Raw genomic sequence first — 27,240 nt, 5'->3', positions numbered from 1 at the left:
CAACAATAACAAGAAACCTACACAACACTTTAATGAGCCCATTGGGATCTTTGTTGGTCCATAAAAAGTGTCCTTAGTATGCAAATAAACTGCTAATCCAAATGACACGGTACAATGGAAGTACTCATTTTGTAAAATGACAAAGCGCTAACCACAATGATTAACTCTTGCCATCCGTCACCTCCATATCCGCTTGCCAGGATTTTTAATTCATTGGTTCAATGACTTGTAAAAAAATAATTGCCAAACGTGTGTACCTTTGTTAATTATGGTTTTATACTTATTAAACAAATTATGAGTTTTATCCTCCAAAATAGACAGAGGCTTGGGATTACTCATTGTTTGTCATTATCTGATCATCATGAGTAACTCGACTCGAGGCATATATTAATTATATCCATTGGAAACCACATAACAATAAATACTAATACGTATGTTTTCGTATCGTGTTTTCCTTTAAAGATTCTTGCATTATAATGCCGATGGGATCGCGAGTTATGCACATGATCCAAGGAAACATAAATACAATAATATTAATAATTGAAGTTTTTATGAGAAATAATATTGCCAGTGAAGTTGATGATCAATATTTGACCCCAGGCAACAGTGAGGCACCTATAACACAGTCGTCTAATATAATCTGTACCTATAAATTCGTATGAAACGAGCGAGAAATAATTAGGATGTTGAGATGTTAACCTTGAACTTACTATACATACTATTTTACTTCTATGGTATGACACAGATTTTTTTTTTGAGAATCGAGTTGCCGTGGACCCCTCGATAAGCTACGCCTGTCATGAGCAATCATAAACATGGCAAGGACTAGCTGGTAAATCGTAACTAGGCCATGGTGAACTTAAGAGTCAAAACAAAAGTACTTATTCATAAACAAAATATAATATTTAATACAAAAACTGTAGAAGCCTATGTGTTTTAGCACTTCCAAGCCTTCCACTATATTAGCAGTCTTGTTCACTTCACGTGACAGTTGCATCTATTACCTAATAAATAAACCTCGTAACTATGTGGTGGACATTCATGAGAAGAATACAAAATGGTAACTGTAATGCAAAGGTGCAATATTGCACAAAGAGTGATCTGAGCATGCATGTAAATAAAATGAATTTGTAACTTACTAACAACATTTAAACCCTTTCGAAGAACTTTTAATATCTGGGCAGGTTCAGAATTTTTCGATCTTCTTTGATATGTACCGTGTTAAGTGTCTTTATTTTTGCTTATTGGAATCCAGAGGGGTTGATATCCGGCAGGCGACTTCTCGTAATACTAAGCTAAAATATCAGTTCTACTATATGCTCGAAAACAATGTCGCGTCGATCCTCCATTGGAATAGCTTAAAGACTAGTAGACGATATTGGTTTTTGGAAACACGCGTTTTACTAGCCAACTGATTGTGAACAGCAAATATCCCACAAAAGTTGCAACATCATTTCGGTAACCATACCTTACATTGCCTCATGTGATACGACATAAATTAGCATCAATTTTTCGCTATATTTTCGAATTTTCCGGTTACTTCCATGTTAGCTATGTTCGTAATAGATTTATTACGTGAGTCGGACGTCGACTTCGGCGTGTGGCTTTGATCGGTGCCGTTATGGCGGAAATAAACATGTTTTAGGATTCGACAATATTTTTTAAGAATCTATAAAAAAAATCACACGGTAAAATGGTATATATATAATATGTCATAGACATAATTATTTATACTTAGGTCTTGTCTTATTGGTATATTAGCGTTCGTTAAGAATATCATGTACAATTCGTTTCCTGGTTACTGCATATATTTATCTGTAATTAACAAAACATTAATTATGCCATAGCTTTGCAACACAAATGCAATTGATATGTGCAATTTGTAAGAAAACGAAGTTATCTCTGGTTGCAACAGTCTAAAAGGCGTTGTGACAGTAACTAAGTATAATATAGAAAACGTTAAAGTAACTTGATAAATAAAAGTTAGGTAATTGCGAAAAACCTTTTCCCTAATTGGGTTTTGAGCTATGAAAAATATAAGTGGTTTTTTAAATATACATATTACGGAGGTAATAAAGTTTCTTTGTAAAAAAAAAGACAATAATAGTTCCCAAGGGATTTCAATTTAATGATTATGAGATTTGTTCCGTTCTTTGTGCAAATGGTAATAAATTCTTGGTTTTGATGACTAAATTGTCATATATCTTCATTGCGTTAAATAAACTAACTTTCAGCAGAATGAGAGGAATTAACTTAGTCATCAGCAGCTACCGCAGTATCTTAATGCTTATATAATTTCAAATTGATGAAAATAATTCTAAAGCAATTTTTAAGGAAAAGGTCATTGTTATTTATACAGATGTACTACGACGAATTGATTTTATAAACACCAAGTTTTTAAAAATATTGTTTTACGTAATTATAAGGCGTAAGATATTAATTGAAGTGTATATTATTATGGACTAGCTTCCGCTCGCAGCTTCGCCCGCGTGGATTTCGGACTTCAAAAATGGAGCCGGTCGCGAACGTTCGAGAATGTTCGTTTTACGAAGCTACTCGCTAGGTGATTCGCTAGCCTCTAGGTGCCAAGCAAGCCGCCCGCCTGTGCGTTCGCGACCTTATATATATACAAAAATAATCCTTATAGCATGATTCAGTATTTACGCATGATGGCTTATTATTAGCGTATTTCATGTATAACTTTGGTGTTTCTATACCGATTTCTATGATTCTTTTTTTATGGAATATTTAATAATGTTAACTTTTTAATTAGGGATGACTGAGAGTGTTATAAACGTAAGAGTAGACAAATATAATGAGAAAGCTTCGAACTGCTAAGCTATCGGGAGTTACACGTGTTATTGTGAGTCAACCATAAAAGATAGACATATGCTGTCGTGGGATATTTTTACATAATTTTAAGGAGAACATTTCCGTCATACGTGATTTCTGTGTAGCTTTAACCATTAAGGTTGCACACGCGACGGAAGCTTAAAAAATGGAGTAACTTCTCCCGTTTTCCCAACATTTCCCTTCACTGCTCTGCTCCTATTAATTGTAGCGTGATGAAAAGTATACTATAACCAGCACAGGAGTATGACAAATAATTGTACCAAGTTTCGTTAAAATCCGTCGAGTAGTTTTTGTTTCTATAACGGTTATACAGACAGACAGACAGACAGACAAAAATTTTACTAATTGCATTTTTGGCATCAGTATCGATCCCTAATCACCCCCTGATAGTTATTATTTTGGAAATATATTTCATGTACAGAATTGACCTCTCTACAGATTTATTATAAGTAATAGATATAGATAGATAGATTAGTGTGCTTTAAATACTTCGATTAATAAATTTGATTCAAAATAATAACATTGCATCCTCCAATTCATAAAGAATTGTCATGACCGCGGACTTTGGTAATCATAATATAAATTTGATTTTTGTCGCTAGATTTTATAAATCGATGTAATGAAACGTAAACGAAAAAAAATCTATTATAAATAAACTTTAACTATTATTTCTTATATTATACTATTAACCACCAATTTAGCCTAGTTGGGTGTGGAACGGACTGCCGAGACGAATGTCCGCAGGTTCAAATCCCAAGGGCACACACCTCTGACTTTTCTAAAAAAAATCATGTGTGTATTCTTTGTGAATTATCGTTCGCTTTAACGGTGAAGGAAAACATCGTGAGGAAACCTGCACATCTGAGAAGTTCTCTATGGGAATTTCGAAGGTGTGTGAAGTCTACCAATCCGCACTAGGCCAGCGTGGTGGACTAAGGCCTAATCCCTCTGAGTAGTAGAGGAGGCCCGTGCTCAGCAGTGGGCAAGTATATAATACAGGGCTGATATTATTATTATTATTATTATTAACCACCAATTTCACAAATTTAGTATTTTTTCTTCCCCTAGTCATGGGCCGTACAAATACTGGGGTCCTAGGTTCAATCCCTCAATAAATTTTATGCGATTTTTTCGAGAAGCCAGCACGAGCCGCTCGGAGCTGGAATTGGACTCTATATGCCAGTCCCAGAGCCCTTTGATCAACTTATTAGCCGTAAATATGCTGCATGCAATGTGGGCGAACTAGTTGCAACTGTGTCTAATCCTCTACGAGTAAAGGCGTGAGCTTATGTATATGGATATTTTAGCCCTCTTAATTGGTTTCCAATTACTAATATAGTTTTAAATACGATGCATTACTGCAAGGTTACCGAAACTCGTGATTTAGATATATTTTATTTATCAAATTATAATCTTATATGTATATATATATAGCGGTTATAGATACGCTTTATCCATTGAAGAAGACATCTTCCGACTACTTACAATTTATCTATAATATGCTGACGTTGGTTCTTATCCGGAAATGACATAAAATCATTAAAATTTGTGTAAATCGTTCTAAGAGGGGTAATAGAAAGCACAAAGCAAGCTAGAAGATTAAATGGATCGGGTATTTCATTTTACACAATTGGAAGACAAAAAGAAGAAGAAGTTGCTTTCTTGAGTGTAGGCACGGTAAGTAAAAAAGAAAGATCAGCACTAAGGACTATACTGGGACTGATTTCCTATGCCGAAAGTTATTTTTATTGTATTGGTATAATAAACACGTTACCCACCTCATCGAGTTTATGACAATGGAAATTGGCATACTGAATACCATTCCACGTTAATTTCACGAAGATAAGTAACATGGCCGTGTTACGAGTTTACACTGTAGTAGAGAATAAGGTCCTGAACGTTAATAACAACTTTAGAATTTGTAAATAATTTTCGTAATATTTTGGAATGCGCATGAGTCATTGCAGACCTGAGGATATCACACAACTACTTACTTACACCACGTTAAGTGTTACTCATGTGCTCGACCCAACGTTTTTTTTTGTTACGTCATTTAGTGTCTGTTTTAATTGCTGTTTAAATAATATTAATATTACAAATTATGAAACACACATCACGTCACATTAGTTTAATGCTGTTATGTCTTGTGTTATTCTTAACACTAACATGACTAAAAAACACATTAGAAATACCCAACCTCTCATAACTATCAATTTTATAAATTTAAAACGAAGATATTCAGAAGGTTTCTATATACATTAGCCTTCGCATTATACGGCAGATAGCACTTCCTTGTTGGTTTAATTTCTTAGAACATAATATTTGTATATCTACTATGAATTAGATCATTATTGAATATAGTCGTAACTTACTTAAAAATTGTTCTAAAGAATGATAATATAACCTCCAGAACTTTAAATAAGAAATTGATTATAACTCGCATGTTAATAATAAGTAACAGTTGTAATTATATGTGTCCAGTGAAACATAACCGGAGAGCTTGTTCCGTGGGAGTGGTTCAAGAATGTGAACCGAACGATAGCTGATAATGGATCATTACAAAATAACTAACGGGTGGCGCTTACACTTCATTTCTTTTTGTACGTTTAATGTTACAAAACTACGGAGTTTTATTTTTATTAGTTATAGAGGGTCGGTGATTAGTCCATAGACCTTGACTGTGCGTTGCCAGATTTATAAATTGGATAATGCGTCGGTCCACAGCTAGTGATTCAGAGATCCACTCTGATTGAATGAGACAATAAAAGTATCTATTTTATAACATATTAGGTAATGTGGCATTGAGGAACTTTATTGATAGTTGTTTAAAGATAAATTCAGTAATAAATATCAATGAATCGTTGCTGCCAAAATATCGGCTACAATGGGAATAATACTAACAATAAAAAAATAATTAAGAAACACAGTAAAATAATTATCTACGCAAGGAAGTGATCTAAGTAGTAAGACTGATCAAAATTGCTACTGTGTTATAAAATAAGCAAGATTCGTAAAGCGGTGTGTGTTATAAGTTCATTTAATACAAATAACAGCGTATCGTATACGACGAAGGCTGTCTAGTAACTTTTATGTACTAATGCAATAGGAACCGCTAATATCGATAAGATAGCGTTACATATTGCGAGAGGTTTGAGACTGTTTATCAAGATAACTTTTCCTACATGGCTTTGTTTTTGATTGCAGGTAATTTGGCAATTATTAAGTCACATTTCTAGTCAGTTGCTATCTCACGATCAGGTTTATTTAGGTCTAGTGCACGATAGCCGAGCAATAAGTTGTGCAAACTTTATTAAATCTTTACTGAAGATAGATTGCCAGTGAAAGTGAGTTATGACTGTAAATGAGTTTGGCTAAGTCGTGCCAATTGTGTGAACAAGCAAATGTGCAGTAATGTGCTGTGTGACACATCCTGTTTCCATTCTGGTTGATGTTGATTGATCGGACGAAGCGTGTTTTCATCGCAACGAGTAAACTTCATGGTTTGTCTATCGAATTCGTTATACTTTGTCGAAACATTGTGAAAATAAATAATACTGTCGCAATCTTATAGATTGATTAATTTCCATACGGATATAACAAATAAAATTATTGACACAAAATATCAAGTATGAATTTTTAGTTTTTGATTCAAAACTAGATTGCAAAAAGTTTTGCAATATTTAATTCAGTTACTCGATAGTTTAATTTATTTGATAATGAGATAAGTAGACCGCACAATATCACAATAGGATTAATTAAATTTATATTGTTGTATCAAACAAAGTGTATCTACCTACTTTATGTTTCAAATTAAATAGCATTGAACACACCAGGTAGCTTTTGTGCCATTTCGTCTTCCTGATTAAGTTTGAGATTGAAGGCTGTGTTCAATTTGAGATTGAAGAATCTGTTAAAACCACAACTTAGGTATTAATATTTTGGTTTCATTACTTAAATACGTTTTAAACATAGCGTCTCTCACTACTAGCTTAATTTGAATACAGATCAAGTTGTCCAAACCTGTGTATTTTTGTACATTAGAATAGATATGAGGTAAGTGTACTACGGCCAAACGAATCGGACTAAGGTTGCTAAAAAGTTCACAACATTAAATACAAATATATCAGTAGCAAATATTTCGCATATACGAATGTATTAATCTCACCTTTTATAATGACACCTATGGACAGATTTATGTTTGAGTATGGCACTGAGAGTGTTGGCACAAAACATCACAATATACACTATCCGTATATCAGTTGTGTCACTGCATTGCCGCGAGGGTAGTATCACAGGAGTACGCGATCGGGGCCGTGTTTTGGCGCGCGTTCGAAATGTGACAAAAATATGTCGGTCGTGTAGTATCGGTTGAGCGTCGGGCCGGACTGAGCGTTTATTATTGTACGGGCGGGAAGGCGCGCGGCTGTATTCAAGGTTCCGGCCGCGGCCTGCGCTCGAGCTCACGCGGACCCGCAGCACGTACAAGCTTATCTGACGACGCCTTTGTCGTTTACGAACTCGATTCAAGCGAGTCTCGTTACGCGGTACACTTGCGACGTCTCTGCATCGGATGTTATTAAACTAATTGCATTTTTTGTTGTTATTGATTACCTTTGTTGTTTTTGCAAGACATTTATCTTCAGTGTGTACCTAATTATCGCCTTTGATGGCTATATTCGATGTTAAATTTGCACAACATTATTCTGCCAAAGTATTTTTTATTGTAGAAAATAATTCACGTGTCGTTTTGGTTTAAGTGGGTTATATTATCCACCAGGCTTTTAATATCTACCTACTTCTAGTAAGGTTAATTAAGCATTTATGCAAGTTTTATAATATCGTCTAGGTATGCGTATGGCTTGATTATAATCATCTCAATTATATGATAAAAAACACAGGTTATTTTTCATGAACCTGAATGCATAACATATAATTGACATTCCAAAGTAAACAAAGGACAATAACTGCAATGATTAAGTTATCTCTAGTGTTTTGTGTTTCTATAACCTTTAAAGTTAATAAAGATTTGGGTATTTCGTGAACTGAGTTCCAAAGGTTTTATATTCATAGGACCGGAAAAACACTCATTCATCGTGCTTAAGGAATTTAGGACAAAACAATTAAAAATCGAGGGGACTTTTTTTAAAAAAAAGAACTAAGTATATTCAACATTTTAACCTGAAATCGATCTATCTCTGAGCTCTTACCTGTTTGGGGTTAACCCTTCTAATATTCATACACCACATAAAGCGGTTTTGTATTACTGGCGTTATGTTAATAATAACCAATATTTAGAGGAAAATTATATTGTTCGCACTGGTTGCTGGCTTGTCCTTTGTTCTGCTATTACAAGCATATTTTTCAGATCGCTTTTCTACATGGTTTTAACAGCACGAATGGTAAAATAGAATTTTTTGTTGCAATCAAGTACTCACTAATAATTGATTTCATAGTTCATGGCTGCTGTACACAGGCAGTATCGATAGGTCGATCAGGTCATATCAGTTATCTGAAATACGAAGCGATATTATCCACAATAGGATGTGTTTTCAAACATGTGCGCACACGCGTGTCGGCGCGCGTGCTTCTGTTCACGTATAACAGGCACACACGTGACAACCCTACGAGTCAGGCATAACATAGGGTCATCAAATGAGTAATGCTTAATTGGCATGGTTATATAATTTCGTATTTTATCCAAGGCTCGGGGTAATTACTTCAATTGATGTTATATTCAAGATAACTTGTATTTTTATGGCAGTATAATTAATGCGCTTGTTCCTTATGAATTGAGCCATGCAATATTTTATAGTTTCGATGAAAATATCAATACTTATATATACGATGTTTAAACTTGAAATGAAACAATAGATCGGAAAATTAATATTTGTTTCATTTTTGTATTACCTTAAATACTATACGTCTGTAGCCTGGGATTGAAATTTACGTACAACGTATTGCTGGGTAAAACTTTATATACTTATAAACTTTATATAACTATATATAAATTAGACCTTGGCTACTTCTTCAGAGTTACAGGCGTGAGCTTACGTGTAGGTATTTCCTAATATTTAAATATAAGATTGTATGTTATTTCATCCTTTCATCTTACTTATGGACATTATCTTAACCGGATTTGTTATTGAAATAGGGTGAGAATCTGCACGATTCTTTACTGGAATTCCATTAACACGTAATCGTTAAAATGACGTCAGTGTGGATTTCCGAAGAGTTACCGTTGCCGGTTGCAAAATATCGCCTAATTTGAGTCATTAATGTTATTGGTTGCTTGTACCTTAGTACCATAATATGTGAGTCATCATAAATATATTATGAATAGAGGATGTAGAAATTAACATATTTTGGTCCTGACAACGATCAATGTTCGGTTTTGATTTGTAAGTTTAGTAAAGAATTGTAAACTTAGTAATAAAACCCTTTATTTAAATGAAAAATCTTCAGAGCAGCTAATAATTATTATTTATTAACTATAATAATTTACATAATAATATCCAGCTCTATATTATATATTTTCCCACAGCTGGGCAGGGGCCTCCTTTTACTGGGAGGGATTAAACCTTAGTCCACCACTACTCTGGCTTAGTGCGCATAGGCAGACTTCACATATCCTTAACATAATTATAGAGAATTTTCAGCTATGCAGGTTTTCTCATGATGTGTTCCTTCACCGTTAAAGCAAGCGATAAATAGCAAAGAATACTCACATAATTAAATCGGAAGACAAAAGGCCGGCTGCTTGACTTAAAGACGTTGTCAACTAATTCTGTGTAGATAGGACCGAAATTAGCAATTTTTTTAAATTTCGTACAATTTTAAAATGTACATACATATTGTAACATGGATTTGGATGAACGACCCACAACTCAGTCTACCCAGAATCGGGGCTTCAATTTTCGAAACCTCGGGAGAAAATTAAAATATAAAAACTGGGATACAATCCGAAAACTAATTTATTACATTGTCTGACATTCGCGTAAACATAAGAAATAATTATACTCACACAACTTTGGAAAAGTCAGAGGTGCGTGCCCTTGAGTTTTGAACCTGAGGACATTCGTCTCGGCACTCCGTTCCACTCCCAACTAGGCTATCGCCAGCTTTGATTTGAATTTATATATTTTATGTAAATTATTTCCACAAAACAATGTATTGATGATGGTAACGTATATTTTATAGGAAAAAATATATTATCGTGATTTATGTATCTATTAATATGGAATATATTCATTTAACCAATCATTTTTGTTCACTCGAAGTTCGCAACTCGGAAACGGAATCGAACGAAGCGGTTGACCTTTCTATTTGGCATAATCAATAGATAGACAAGTAAATAACAATTATTATTCACTTCCTATTGTGGCAAGGCCACGTTGATTTCCTTTACAAATGAATTGGTTATATTGTGTGAAGACATATCTAAGATGGGTTCAGTACAATTTGCCAGAAAAGTGTTAGATGCTTTTTAATTCGTTTTACTAGGTTGTGAGACCAGCGAGGGCGTTCCATTCGAGGGTTGAGCAATTAGTATTTGTGTGTGTATGTTTTTTTTAATAGAATAAAGACTATTTTTCTTTGCAAAGGCAAGACTTGCCAGGAATATAAATTTTCTAGATGTATACAAATTAAATTTGCTTATTGATTTCTTATGTTTATTGTTCATTAAAATAAACTCCTATACTGATGCTTTCGCGATTATTTGTTAGATTTTACTCACAATGTTACGAAGACTTTGTAGCCTTCAAGGTCCGAGCTGGACAACCCTTATACATATGTGGCGTGGACTTATATAAACATATACATATAACACAACATATTACTTTGTTTTTTTTTTTAAATTCAAAATAAATTAAAAACCCCGCGAGCCGTCTGTCCGTGTGCGCCAATCCTTATCCTCGTTGCTTGTGGGTTAGTGCATTCAAAAATATTTTAGTAATTGAAACATCAGGTGTAGACATCGTGTATCGTAGTAAGGTGTAGAAATTTAGTTGCGGTTATAGTTGGCGGCTCAATTTGCGACTTGAATTGCTTAACTAAGGCCAAGGCGAAGTCCAAATACAAATTAGTTACTAGGAATGGTTGTTTTTGTGCCATTTTTGGGCCGTCGTAATATTTCCACTTATATAACTATTCACCCATAATTTTGTTATGTAGGTCAGTAAAATTTATTTACCATTTCATTTCTTACCTATTTTAATTCCAAGCAGATTATAAGCTTTTTTCGCGCACGTACTTCTGAATGACATGCACACAAATGTTCACATTTGAACTCTATTGTTTGGCATTAAGCTGACATTGTGGCGTCATGTTTAGGTCTTGCAATACCCATTGAAACGGGCAGAGATATGTCAACATCATTCCGTATTCAAAAATTTAATATAAAGCTAATTTCGCAACCGGATTCATAACTCGAGCTTTATTTTTCAGTGGCATTATTCGTACTTACTTTCGGTTCTCTGATTGCTGTCATACCGTGTCATTGTTATAGGCGAAGTATTTTCGCTTATATTGCTTAAATAAACACCGCTTATTCGGCTTTAAGATATTTTCTTAACATAATTACTTATGCTCTATTTTTTTCCGTGCAATTCTACATCCCGCTTTGTAATTTTAAGTCAATAATATTTTAAGTTTATAGACTGAATGCCGAAAGCAAGTAACTTGATTTATAAGCCTATGACCAATCAGTTTTCATGTTACGTTCATAGGTAACAATTATTACAAAAGTAAGAATATAGATCTTTAGAACACAATTTGCACAAGTCTAGTTACGTAGGTAATTTACAAATTATTGAGGTAATGCAAATAGCACCTGTGTAACTTTGGCAACAAGGAACGAAAATACTAAGTGACATTGGATGGCGAAAGCAACGCGGCAGTAACTTAATGCTCCGGAACTGTCGCTTAAGATGAAAAGATAACATTAAGTCTCAAGCGTATGACGAGGTTAAAGGAAGAATTCGAGTATGCAAACACCTATTGTACTGAAAAATTGAGGGTATAATACGAATTATACGGTTAGTCAAATGGAGTTTTTCGTTTTAAGATAAACTAAATAATCAATAATAAAGGGAATAAATGTCTCGAATGTGGACAAGCAAAAAAGTTTGGAAAACTAGTAGGTACTTCACGTTTCCTTATATCGACATGTTTAGATTTATAAGCTATACTAACAAAATAAATAAAGAAAAAATAAAGTTATTCAAACGACAGTCGACAAAAAGCTGATATCTATGTCTCTCTCTTAAAGGTAATAATAATTTCTGTATACCTTTAATTTTTTTATAATTCCTTTATATTAACATATTTTTGTAGCATATTTATTTAATTTTTAGTTCCTACAAAATTTTATTGTTCAAAATATACTTGAAATAAACTTCATTCTAAATTCAGGGAGGTCCAAAAACGTAAAACGATATACATAATTGTACAATAAAAGGGATCATAAGTGCCACTTGCATATAGGTATTTTGGTATCGATCAAAATACGGGGCAATTAGCGTATTTGATTTTATAACTAACTTGATGACGTTTATTATAAAACTTATATGAGATTTAAGTGAGAGTTTTGGCGTCATAAATAATATAAGCGGTCTTTCAGTGGTTGAAATTCGAATTTAATATATTTGTTGTAATACGTATTATACATTATTATACATCAATTTTACATTTCTGCATTCTTGCTCTATATGAACTTTAATCATGTCAAATCTCATTCTCCTCCGTGCGTGAAATAGGCTTAAAAAGGGGTACAAAGATTTTGTTTCACGTATCTATATATACAGGGTGTCCCAGAAAGTAGTGTCAAGCGGAGGTCCAGAGATAGAGCACCATTTGGGGTATCCGAATCACCCCCATGTATGTTCCGCGATTTTTCATAGTTTTCGAGTTATGAATACCTTTCTGAATTTTTTAAAAAAAATAGATTTCACCGATTAAATGTTTTCTTTTTAAAAAAGTAGAAGACTTATTCGAGATTTTTTTATTGCAACAAAATTTTCATTAGTTGTACTTTTTTGCTAAAAACAATCAGCTTCGTAACTTTAATAAAAACTATGAAAATGTAGGTGTAAAGTGAAAAACTTATGTTCTATGAATTATGACTTAAATTTTCTTCTTTAAATTTAAAAACCTAAACAGGTGTTTTCGTGGTTCTAAGATAAATCAAAAACATCTCCAGACTCTCAACGTACATATTCATAAAAAAAAAACATAGTCCTTCATGGGGGCTATTTTGGCTAAAATCAGCCTTAAAAGACAGCAAGGTGGAAAATTCTTAAAATTTCCCATTACATTACAATTATTTTTTTTGACTTCTCATCACTTCTAAGATTAATTAGTTTGTAAACTAACCGAAAATGACTGCAAACAAGCTATGAGTTAAGCATTTGGCATATTCTTATGTTTAAGTTTATTTAACTTTGCATGATTCGTTCCCATGGTTTAGCTTTCTTGTCTCTTTTTCCTACATTCTTATAAATATATATTTCCTATATTTTATTTGTTTGCAGAATCACTTTATATCTAAGATCTCAGTGATGAAGCAAAGAGTAATGTCTTTGATTCGTAATAGTTTTGTCTAAGGCTTTGGCCTTTGATATGTTTTGTAATGAGCCAAATTGTTATTTTATTATAATATTCTACCTTCAAGATATTTATATTTAATATTTGGCATTTCGGTTCAGTACATTCATGTATGGAGGGTATGCTCATTCAACATAGATATAAGTGTTCCAACAAAAAATATGTGAATGTCATCAAGTAAGCGGTATGTTTCCACGTTTAATGATTGTTGAGATTATGATTTTATAGTTGTTCACAACATGACACTTAAGACGACTTTTGACGTTACTGTTTGTGTTGTTTGTATATTATTATTTGTTTACAAATGATGATTGTGAGGGTCATTAAATGTGTCATTATCCTTCAAGCAAAATGCATAATTGTTATTGAAATCTTTGTTCACGTAACTGCTCTGCACACCATCACTCACTCCTTCGCACAAAGTGTTCTTATCGAAGTCGCTCTGGCATTTGTCCATTCATAAATTAGATATATTTCCATTTTAATACTTATTCTTAATTACAGTGTACGTATGTACAATGATGTTGTTATTCCACATTAACAGTTTAAAAAAAAACTATTTCCAAGGAAATTCTTAAATAAACATGTTATCTAAATGTACAACACGTAGAATATAATAAACAGCAAGCTATCTGGGTATAAAATACCTTGAACTGTATAGGCTAAAAATATCATTCAGCTAATAAAAATCTTCTATGCACAAAGTTCTTTCAAACAGTGTCCTCACCAAAACAACTCTAGCACAAAGAAGCAGAACGAAAGTGCTCTTAGAATAATAAGTATAAAGTTGCCTGTCATCTGATCCGCTTGCTGAATCACGCTCGTTCACTCCGCGAGGTTGCTCTTGTGAAATATCCTCTCGAATGTACAGTCAGCCATAAAAGCAGCTAAACGCATTCAAAACAAATCGGCTATACAAGTTAAGTTTAATTGAAACATTAGTTTTTCTTTGTGTGAAGTATCCTTTTTTATTTTAGTGAATAAAAAACTATATCGGTAAGAACACGAAAGTGTATAGGCGATTTGGAATTTTGAATTTATTCAGGTATTTATGTGGGTGACTGTACGTACATAATATTATTCTGGACAAAGCGTGTTTACCAATTTTCTTATCGGAGAACGAAAATGTTACAATAATTATGGCAACGTATTATTAAAATTGGACTTTCCTAGCCCGAAGATTGACGTGAATTTATTTGTGGAAAGGATTATAAGGTCACTATGTTGTTAGACATTCTATATTGTGTTTGACATTGTATTGCTCTTTCGTTGCTAGAGAGTGTTGCTGTTGTTAATTATTAATTTATTTTATTTGAATACCGATACTTTACCAATGTCTTTAAAATGTGATTATTCATTTAATAAACGAAAGGTAAAAGTTTCTAAGCATAATTGTTTAAATATCAAACTATTATACATCTTAATTAAAAATGAGATATTCAAGATGATCATTTCCATAAATTACTTTATACATTTCAAATATGTATGAATTATAATTCGGCGAGGCTTCGTGCACTTGTACAACACTAGACGTACGCGATACAATCACCAGCCGTAATGCAATTTCCAAGTTTCTATCTCAAAATCTTAGATAATGATCATCATAAACTTGTATGTGAGACCATAAAGGGATATAGTGAATTTCGAAGCACGCTCTAATAAATTATCATATTATGAGACAGTCAATGGCATTCTAATCCAGTTACCTTGGGCCGATCGGCGCCGGTGTCTGCGATGCGGTGTTTAAAAGGTGCACGGCTTGACCTCATCAGTTGGACACGAATGAACAGGAAAGTGCGGCGCTTCCGTGCTTCTAGAATGTTCTAACGCGTGTCTTTGAATTGTTTATGATACAAACTATTAAACATACGCAAGGTAGGTAGTGATTTTCATAAAGAAGAAGTATATAGAGCCTACATAAAAGTGATTTTTCTTTTGAAAATATTCATTGCTTCTTTACTAAAGATATATTTTGGCGGTTAAAACGTACATAACTTACCTTGCTCTAAATTTGATTAATTCGTTTGCATATCGTGAGCCTGAGGTTCTGGTAGGGCCCGTTAACATAGACAAGAAAGATCCTTTAAGTTTGTTAATTTTGTGGCCATATAAAACGGAATCAGACTAAATTGCAAATTACAACCAAATCACTTGGAAATCATTATCAAACATCACATACGTTGAATGTTATAACACTCTTTTGTTAAGTGAGTTCGAAGACGAATGTTACAATTTTATACTTGTTCGGTTTGGTTGGGTTTTTTGGTCGGCCTTAAGACTTAGTCAAAAGATAGTGTCGTAGGCAGCACATTTAATCTGAATCTGTCACGAAGTTGCTGTGGGCGATAAACAGTGTAAGAAATAAGGCATCGTCAATGCGATGTACGTTTTAGATAAAACTGGAGATAATTCTTAAGCATAAACCTAATCGAGTATCTAGCTACGGCTGACAAGTTTTTGAAATAACTGGTTTTGAGACGAATACGAGAACGAATTATAACTGTTCACGAAAATCACAAAATGAAATATAAATGCGATCAGAAAATGCCATCACGAATCCGATCAAAGGCAATAAGTAATTATCGGTCTACAACCGCCCAGTAATTATGGTTCAGGTAGCATACCGACGATGCGAAACTCGTCGCTTCGATCGTGTGAGCTTATTTCTGGTTATTGGACAAAGACTTGCCAGACTGAAGTTGATTTGCATTCAAAGATTTGTCTGTAGGTACTAAAGACTTTAAGAGTTCTTGTTTTGTGATTATAGCATTGGCTGAGAATTTAAAATTTGCTCATTCTGATTTTGAATACCTTAATTTCGTAAATAAATTAAATATAGTATTAATTACACAGTCGCATGCTAGCTCAGCACTGTGGTCTGAGACATAAACCCCTGTAGTAGAGGAAGTGCTTGTTTAGCTTTGGGACAGTATATAACATATAGTTGATATTATTATATAATCTAGGCTCCAAATAGAGAAAGAGCAAGGTTGTGGATATTACAATTTCACTGCAATCAGTTGTTTTTTGGGAAATCTGAATGTTATTGTCTTTTATTGCTGTCATGCTTTTTGTCACATTGTATTGTAATGTTAATCATCATAAACATCACCGGTACTTAATGCTTGTGATGTTTCAGAATTTATAAAAACTTGGGTGTTATTTCTTGTGAGTAATGTTTTATTATTATTTTGTTTCATTACGACTTTAGGTAATGCTATCAACGCAACTTCATAAAATCTATGCATGGTATAAACTTTCTAAATAATATTTTGACAGTTTTCGGGAAAATTCATATTTCAGGGTAAGTTTAAGGACTGGAAAAGAACCATAGTACATCCATATGACCTACGTCGGACTTTTTACATATTATAACAATATTAAAGCTATTACAATATTAAGTCCTGAAAATATTCACAGCATTATGTAAGCCATGATTATTATTTTTTTAAGCTCGTATGTAATTCTGTAGGCACGACTCATTCGCACGATTCGGATCTGCGCAGATTGATGCATTTTTTACACTAAGCCATTTGTTAGTCGGCGCAGTAATCATTGGCAAGTGTCAGTCACGCGTCATGACATCACTGATTACTGGAACAGCCAGGCTCCCCATACAATTATTTTAATGTTGGCTTTTCTGCTGGAAATACTGTTTATAATATACTTGACAAGTGGAGTTTCAGATTAGCAAATTATATACGAGGGAACGTAGTGTCTGTCTCGTGTTACATAATAAAAGTAAGCTACCGCTTAGCTTATAGCGTATTTAATGCAATAAGGAGATTTAAACGACCTTATATTTTGTATATGGGTATAGTATTGGCGCCATTGGAGGCCGTCGGCTTAGTGCTCATATTCCAAGATTTGTGGATCTAATCTACTGGCAAAATAATTTTGTTGTTTATGCTTGTAGCACACCAATGACAGTTACAAAAGGGTGAAGATATCGAGAAATGAGAGACGGGGTTTTACTTTGTTTTGAGCACATTAAGAGGTAAGAACACCTTATTTACTTGTACTTCTTGGCAAAATATTTGTTTAAGGTATAATGAAATTACAAGTGTAAATCCCATGATTTAAGGAAAAGTAAATAATCACGAAGGTACACAAACCAAAGGGCACTCCGATTACGAAAGTGACGGATGAAAGAAAACCATTTAAAGAGTCAATACTTTGACCTTCCTCTGTTTGTCAATATTGCAACAAGGTGTAATTTTTAATGCAATTTGTTTAGGAATCTGGTGGTTTATTTACTTGATTTACTTAGTGTTAAGTGTTTGTGCTCCGGACTGCGAGACTAACTTAGAGCACGTTATCGAGCGTTAAGCGTTACCTTGCTGGCAAGACACACCTTAGTATATAAATATTTTAGCTCACGCGTTGATATCTTTTGTCTGAAATGGCACTTGTATATAGAAGATAAAATTATTAATTTCATCTGAGTTCCTGCATTATTTTCTGGTTGTTTTTGCATTTAATCCCAAATCAATACTTTAAGGCGTAAATATTATGAATTAAACTACGCAACGAAGTGATCTAATTTGATATTGCAGCCGATGCAAATTTTGTATTAAGCGTAACAGTGGTTACTTAACACCATCGCGGTATGGCGACGCTATAATTTATTAAATTTTAGAAAATAAAGAAAGTGTAAATAAGAATCGCATGTGCGAAATGTTCACGCTTATTGCGCAAGTGTCTGAGTTTCTAAGCGAATGTATTTGCTTCACAAAACAAGCAACTTTACCTTATTTCCTGAGATTAAGGTATATTTTTACACAATCAGTTGTTACGCCTGTGATTCTATTTTAACACTACGATTTTCGCCTTACAGGTATTAGGAACTACGTAGGACTTATGATCGAACTCTTAACAGTCAAACCCTACACAAAATATTTTCGGGAATGAATGAATGAAACCGTAGATTCTCGCCATATAGCTGACTCATCTACTGTTGCGACACGAAGGTTGTCAATAGTTCGATATATCATGTAACGTCGGTTCACATGTATGGGAAGAAAGTTATGATATGCTGGTAATCAACAGTTGTTTGCTGATTGTATCATTAATCTTTTGCGTCCGATATTAGTAAAATGACTACCGTAAGGTTCTTACTGAGTGTATGATGACGTTTGCAATTCTTGTTATATTATTTATATCCTAACCCCGTCTCTATAGGGGATATTTTAGTCACTATTTGATTAATATTTATATAAGATATTGTGTTAAGTATAGCGATATTGGTCTATCGAATTATATGTCGGGACTAGTGTTGGATGTATGTTCGTAAGAACAGTTATTGCACTTTTCTAAGTTCCAACGTTATGCATAATATCGTGGTGTTGGACAAGACTGAATATTTTGGTTTAATGGTACCATTTCGAATATATTTGACTTAAAGGGCACTTTGTTCTGAGTAATGTTAATTATTTATTAACTACATTGTGTTTCTTTAAAAAATATTACCCGTACATTAAATTCGAATTATGAATGTACTTTATTTTACCGGATTTTGTCTACAATCATAAAAACATTTTTAATTTATTTTAATAGTATTTATACCGTAAACCTTTTTGCAATATATTTCTTTCGCATAAAGATCGCATTAATGTTTTTCTATCGCTAATCAACGTATAAGCTTGTACACGTGGATAATTGCATCAATTAAAGCGCTCCTAATGGATATGAGTAAATTTTTTCATGGGCCCATTAAGTTTGTACGAGAGTAACCTTTATTATTCCGTGACAGGTCATTCATCAGTATAATACATATATTTGCTGGTGTTAGGATATATTTTATACCCGCTCGGATAGCAACTACCGTATACAAGGTGTTAAAACCCGCCATAATGGTCCACGTAAATGTGTCGTGTTCCGGGATCGTCCTATGCGTATTCAGTCCCAACAGGGCCCTTATTCTGTATGATAGTGTAAACACGTAACGCGGACGTGTCATGTTATCTTCGAGAAATGTGCGTGGAATGGTATTCTGTAAGTCAAATTTCTATAGTCCTAAACATGATGCGTTGTGTTACGTGCTTGTTACGCACTGTCAAAATAACGGGCGCGATAGAGAATAAGGCCCCAGGCCGGCATTTGTATCGACTGCTGAGGGATAATCATCTCTCCTCAGTCGACATTCTATTGCACCCTACTCCACTTACCATCAGGTGCAGAGGGGTAACTTTATCGTCATCGTGTAAAAAATAATGCCGCGTCATTAAATTGTGATTATCTTTGTTTATCATTTACTTTTTAACCTGTAATCGTATCTGAATCATTGATTTAATCGGAGTTTGAAAGGATATGGTTGTTACTGATTTTAGTAACTTATGTCTGTAACGTAAATAACGGTCGAAGTCACGTCTTTTACGAACTGATACCAGCAATTTGACCCTATAAGTATTGTAAAAGCAATTTGTATAATTTTATTTTAAGTTGTTCAGCTATATATTTAATTCTGAACTACCTGGACATAGGTGCTTTGAGAAGATACCTTATTGCCCCATCACTTTAAGTCTTTAACTAATCATTCAGAATTTAATGAAACTCTCTGATTCGACCAGACACGGATATTATACCTTTCCGGAGACATGAATGTGGGCAATCTCCATACTTGGCAGTTGGAATTTATTAATGGCCGACTCTAAATATGGAGTTATAATTTTTACTTTATCCGCACAGTATTGACTGCACGCCTGCAATTTGTTTGTATCATTTATCAAAATCGTGCCACATACATGACTTAAGCAAATCTCTTTAAGCTTGCCCGGAGCGCGCCTGAATATTACCATAAATCGGTTCAGTAAATTACAAAACTTATGAGCTTCATTTTTCATTTCAAATGATCTACAATTAGATTCGTTTCAGAATAACGCTCTTATTTCCAATACAATTTATTTAAATAAATTCGGAATTAGTCTTGTAACTATTTTATCAAAGGTCATCAACATGCCTTCACCCACGCACTTTGCAAACGTAATCTTTGTCGTACATGCATTAGCGTTTGGTTTAACAATTTATTTGTGCGTTATTTGGCTAAAAGCTATTAAATAGATAAATCAAAAACCCTAGTAATTAGTATATTGCTATGAATGTAATATTAAATGATTATTTAGTAATCATTATTAGTTAGAGGTTTGTTACTGAAATTAAGTCCTCAATTACTGAGACTGATCGTTATATCTTAAACGTAAACGTAACGTAAACCTTTTACGTAGGAGTTGCAAATGACTAGAATATTATTTTGTTTTAATTAATTTGTTAATTTTACAAACGGAATATAATATGGTTAAGATTAAGGTAAATATTGAGTGTAAAATAAATAAATACATACAGTTTTGATTATTGAAATTTAACTGCGGTTAAAGTATAATATTTTTTATATTTAGCATGATGCTATTGGACACCTAGTGACGCTTCAAGTGCGGAACTTAACCATCAATTTAAGAAGTCTTAAAATCCCAATGCACTTGTTTGACATTTATAATAAAATGTCAAGTAGTTTGTATGTTAATCCTTATATTTGTATCCTAAAATACAGCTGACCGAACAATCTTTAGTAAATTATTGGCTAAAGTTTATTTACCGTTGCGTATAACCTGTGGTAAATGTTACCCTTTATCGGGAAATAATTGCATTAAGGAATTATGTTTCTGTAGAATGCGGACTTCGAATTGCGATTTCAATACTACTATCAACCTTTAAAGTTGTGGGTATTTTTGTTCTTGCTAAATTGTTCTAAGCATTGTCAATAGACCTCGGAGCCGTAAGATTGATGTCACTTAACAACTGAGAATGCAAAAACAATATATATGTGGGTTCTACTAGGTTCAACGTGTAACTATAGTTTTTATATAACTCTAATGAATATTCCACAGCATGATGCTCATCTTCAACAATTTATAGTTGAGGTGAAGGACTCTTCGTACATAATAACTTGCACACATGACCCATTGGCGTCGAATCGCTTCCGTAGTTGACCTTTAGCCAAACAGGTATCTCGACATTTAAGTATTAAAATATTCTTTATCGTGTATCTGGTCTATCTTTTCGAATCACATAATTGCTACTAACATTTGAGAAATACAGATAACAGCATCGGAGATAATGAAACATTTGAAACGAGATAATTATCTAAGTACGAGGAGAGGCCGCTCATTGCGCTATACCTATCAAATTGTCGATTATAAGTTATTTACGAGTAGCTTATTAGGATTGGCAATAAAATATACGGTATAGGAGTAAATTGTAATATTGGGATAGGTCAAGGAAGTTTGTCTAAATGCTAAAATAAATAAGCGTCGAAATTATAAGAGTGAAGGTGATACTTCGAAAATTGTTTATAGATTTAACAGTAGGATCCATACCGCATGAGAGTTTCAATTAAATAGCGTTGCTAGTTGCGGCGTTTTAAATTATATGAATTAGCTAGTTTTATGGGACAGTTCAAGCTTTCATAGCACAGTAATTTATATTGATAGCAGGAGTATAATTTAGACTATATTTTTTTAAATAATTAAAAATTTAGATACAGAAACTAGGAAACTTACAAGATGTATTCGGTTCAGTTCGGGCGGTTTTTTGATGGGGTAAGAGGCGGCTTGAAAATATAGTTTTGCTTTTAAAATACTGACCCCCTTATTCATAGACGTTATTTTTCTAACGACCGAGTAAGGCTGTGATAACAAGTCTGTTTCTCAGTGCTGACGGCATGGCAGTCTTCGCAGTGCGTAGACGTAGGGCTGTTGTGATTGGCTAATATTGAAATACAACAATAATAACCAATCACAACGGCCCTATGTCTATTTCTCAGTGCCGTTGGGCACTGAGAAACAGTCTTGTTATCACAGCTTTACTTCGTCCTTAGATAAAAAACGTTTATGAATAAGGGGGTAAGTCAATACCGGCATTTTAAACATCAAACTAGTTATTATTAAAACTACTCTATGTGACAATCTTTTAATTCTCCCTGTGTAAGTTTAAAAATAGATCACAGTATTTTTATAGACATTTAAAACCTTTAGAAACGATCAGATGTTCGCAGAATAAATTCGGACTACGTTTTAATAACGATTCTAAAGCTCGTATGGTAATTCTATAAAACTAAGTAGAAGTCGGGATCAGTTTTAAGAAGAGTAAAATGGAATTTGTGTTTCCCTATATTGTGCGCATACTACACATGTTCTCCACATTTCGGGCGGGATACAAACAAACCGTGCGGCGTTGCTGCCTATGTGGCTAAAAGTAGAAAATAATAATTTCTTAGTATTTTTACATTATACGATCCCACCCCTTATCCGAACTTAGCCGAACGCAGCTTTTATTATGTAAACAAAGAAAATATACATAGGCAAGGCAAGCAACTTTTATGTAAAAATAACACAAATGTGTTTTTATGTTGGATGTGACGGAGTTTAGGTTCTATTTAATACCCTATATTGACTATTATACTTTGTAACTTTCTTACATAATACAATCATGTCTAAGTTGCAAGTGGTCACTAGAAAGTGGAATGAAAATTATTAATTTGTGGTATAAGATAAGTGATGAGTAAAATAGGGAAGTACGTACGCAATAAATTGTAATGGTTTGAGATATATCTGCTGGAGTACTCTGTGATGAAACATTGTAGAAAATAATATAACATTCTTAGGTATCGAGTATCGACTTACTACTTACTTACTTTTTTGGGTCTTTATTACGATGTTATAGACAATGAACCTACTGGAGCTGTCTTTACAATACATTATTGATTTACAAATGCGAATAATATTCTCTTTTATATTTAAATATAATATGGCTTCTTTAAATATTGTATATTACTTAAATTAAAACGGAATGACAGTTACTAACCAGTGGAAAATGTAATTGAAGTCAAAGATTAAGACACCGAATTCCTGCCTATTCAAGCGAAACTCAATTCTCCAAAACAACGGCAAGACGCAAACCCTAATGCTGCACCATTGTTTGCCACTAAAGAATTCTCGGGTCAAAGCTTGCATAAGAGGTCGGTATTTCTGGGCACCACGCATTACAAATACGTGTATTGTCGTCGCAACAGTTTGTCAAAGGCACGCGTTACTGAGGTCTGCATGTCGCGATTACAACGCTTTCTTCCATCATTACATAACAGCGCCCACAGACATGGCTTCTTGGAACACGCCGTGGTCATGACTTTACAAAGTTTTTGTCTAAATGTCGGCTTTCTTAATCTGTGAAGACAGGTTTTTTGTTTATCTATAAACAATATTGATGGTGTCGAGTTTTTATGCTATTTTAATTTATAATGGTATAAAGGTTTATAGTAGATAGGGCGAGGTGATAAAAACATGCAATAATCATTATATATAAAAAGATTACCTAATCTAACACACTTGGTTTCATTGAAAAAGATAAAAAAACTTTCTATTTCACTATATAATTTTTAATATACCTTCTTCAAATTGGTTTATTGACTGTGTAAGAATTGTGTTTTTTTGTGACAATTCCATACACAGCAGAAACACAAAAAAACAAGTAAATAATTAAAATACACAATGTCAAATGTCAATAATATTTATTATACAAAAAGCAACGTAGGTCAACAGCAACTATTTTATTTAACTGAAGGTCATTTGCGTTCAATATTGGCAATAATTGGTGTTTTTGGAGAATTCATAGTAATGAAACTTTGCACGCAAATCGTAAACCATCAGGTATTACCTTAATGACAAATATTAGATGCACAATTTGTGCCCAAGTGTGCGTGCATTGTGATGAATGTAAATGCTAGTAAACATCTCTGTGATTATCTGTAATTGTTTCCTACGAGCGCGACGGGGTTAGAATATATGAGCACTAATATGAACAAACAGATCTTTTCTACAGTAAAAAGCCTATACCCATAAGTGTTAATTTGTAATTTATTAAAAATAATTATCCGTTGTTATTTTGGTATGTTCGAATAGTCATTTATTACAAATGGCGGAAAGGAGATCCAATATGGATAGATACAGAAAGAGAGTTGAATATATAATATGAAGTAGAATTTATTATTGGTATTTAAATCTTTCGATGATTAAATTATTTGGTCGTTTTTTAAATGTATGTATAGGTAAGGTACAATATGAAATATTTATAGTAATAGTTAATTTACCAGTAAGTCTATGATAAGACAGTTTATTCTATCAGTAAGAGGAATAAATACATTTTTAAAACGTCGCATTAAATTTGTTATTTTTCTAGATCTTTATACTTTATGATGGAGAAAACTTGTTAAAGAGAAAGTGATACAGAAAGGAAGTTACGACCCTCGATATTGAAGAATACGACGCAAGAGAGAACTATTATGAGGCCAAATCATAGGACTAAATTATAACGAAAATTTTAAATATTTACTAGTGGTCATATCTATTAAGTTTAAGTAAACGTGGGCATTTTTGCATTTGAAAATCATGGTTTGTTAATACGACGATCGATGATTAGATATTTTTTCTTGGTTCAGAAGGTATGAGGCGCGCTGAGTGCACATTGAGGCGAGGTGAGACGCCTACGGCCATGGCACGCACGGCGCGCCGCACAGAGCCACGGACGATGCGCAAGCGCGCGAGCTCCGCCGCACCCTAGCCACAATAATGATGACCCATTTGGCATCCGGATCCGGATGTTTATCTCTTATTATGGGTCTTATCAATAAAGCCAAGACACTTGGGAAAAACCATTCAGTTGACAGTATTCAGTACAAGGTATTAAATGTTCAAATGATTGATTGCTGTGTTGTAGGTCGTAAGATGGTTTTTTACACTTTTTACTATAGATATAATTAACTCATGTAAATATTTTTTTAACGCATATAAAAGCTCAAATTACTAAATTAAAACAAAAAGTTGTACATAATGCCGTTATCAAATTATTGATCATTTTCTTAATATAGGACAGACTGCACGTACATGTATAATAGCCGTCAACATACTACGGCGTGGTGGGGAATTTATACGTACGTAACTAGACTAACGCACAAAAAATCTATTTACTCATTTTTTTGCCAGCTAATAGACCGTAATTCGGATGGTATGTTTTCAGATTACGCAATGTTGTATCGTAATTTTCAGTTTCAACTCAACCCGGCCCAAATGGCGACAGATTTGATGTCTGCTACATTATAATAATTTTGTAATTAATTCAAGGGCAGAGTCTTCCTCAAGTTACATCACAGATTTGCCTATTGCGAATTAGTAGATTTCGCAAATCTTCCAAATTCTTTTAGACAACTCTCATTTCGATTTTAAGCGCAAATACACACGTAACTTGAAACCTCGCTGAATGTTGCAAGGTATGTCATAGAATATACACACCTATGGCGTGTATAGCACATAATTATGTATGTACGACAGTAGCTGCTTAAGGGTAGAACAGTTTCGAACAATATTTATTATTTACACACTTGATGTTCACAGCCAAGGAAAAAGTTTGGAATATAACTTTAAAAGAAAATAATAACGGATGGTTTGAGCTGGCATTGGATAGGCCAGAGTTCGCTCGGAGCGTTCCGGTGTGCGAGCAAAACGGTCATGATTGATGCAAATCTGCCGACCAAGACGCGACGGTTAACGCTAACGTAACTTTTTATAGCTTTCTATGAATGTTACACTGCGATAAAATTATTTTATTAGTTATTGTCTAAAACCAGATACATATTAAATTGCTGTAAAGTATGTATTTATAAATTTTGCACTTAGGTGGATGAGTTACTGAGGATTATTATAAGGATTTTTTTTAAAAAAAGAACCGGATATAGAGACGACTACCTACATAATAATCACGAAATCTCAGGATGTGTAAAGTCCATAAAATTGTTTATGAGATAAGTTTCTTATATGATTTTTCGAAACTCTCCCGTTAAGGATTGATATGGGGGTTGGAAGATTATACTTTCACGCGGGCGGATCCGTGAGCATGGGCCAGTAACAAATTTTTGATAAGATACTGCCATAAAATAAGAAACTTTTTTAAACTATGAAGAAAAATAATTAGTTTCCGTTAGAATATAATTATTTCCTTAACAGTCAATCATGATGATCTCACCAAAGATTTAACGATATGGAGTAATTTTGAATGCAAAAGCAACTTTCTTTCACATGCGACTGATTTTACATAATTAAATCAATTTAAAATTAAATATTCGCCTTTAAAGGTCGGTTCTGAGTCACTTAGTTTCCCTGACATTAAACTTCCGCCTCTGCCCGACGGATACAAACATCATTACTCGGTTTGTCGGTATGAGCATATTTTCGAGGTTACGTACGGTGTAATTGTAGGGGCTTAGTAATGGGTCGCGTCTTTGTGTCAGGGTTTCATGCCGTGGTTATTGACACTTTCACCGCGGGCTTTACCAGATTTTACGTCATTCGGCCGAGCAATTATATCATCACGAAATCAGCTGCTGGATAAGTGGTACACTAAACTCCGAGCATCGCTTTTGTTGTTAATTGTGTTCTGTACACCATTGTGGCTCGTTATCGCTTCGTTGCATAATGAAATAGAAAAGTTATTTGCATCTATAACATTATTTAACGCCAAATCATCTGTGAACGCGATATGCAAAATAAATGGTATTTTTGGCTCGAAATTATGTAGAATCGAAACCAGTTTGTTGATAGATCTATGCAACTTCGCTGTTTATTTTGTTCACAGTTTCTGTCGGCATAATTACGTTGATTCAAATAAATACATGCATTGTTCACACTGGCACGTATATAATTACTGCAATACTTACTATGTATTTTTCTTCATCCAAGGTTT

The 27,240-nt window shown here is 33.7% G+C and overlaps 1 protein-coding gene across 2 annotated transcripts in view; it reads right to left on the bottom strand.

The window, feature by feature from the left end:
- LOC115447632 (dual oxidase maturation factor 1) overlaps positions 1–27,240 on the bottom strand; it is a 62,260-nt gene that overhangs the window by 24,627 nt on the left and 10,393 nt on the right. The window contains exon 1 of one of the 2 annotated variants that reach the window (XM_030174791.2): positions 7,019–7,319. The exons of the other annotated variant lie outside the window; for it this stretch is intronic. The gene's annotated coding sequence lies outside the window, so the exon portion shown is untranslated. Of the gene's footprint in view, positions 1–7,018; positions 7,320–27,240 lie in introns of those variants that run through there. 2 annotated transcript variants of the gene reach the window in all.

Source organism: Manduca sexta, chromosome 14 (genome assembly GCF_014839805.1).
Source record: "Manduca sexta isolate Smith_Timp_Sample1 chromosome 14, JHU_Msex_v1.0, whole genome shotgun sequence".
In the NCBI taxonomy this organism is placed as follows: Eukaryota; Metazoa; Arthropoda; class Insecta; order Lepidoptera; family Sphingidae; genus Manduca; species Manduca sexta.
Note: the sequence above shows the minus strand (reverse complement) of the source record. Positions and strands in the feature narration are given on the sequence as shown.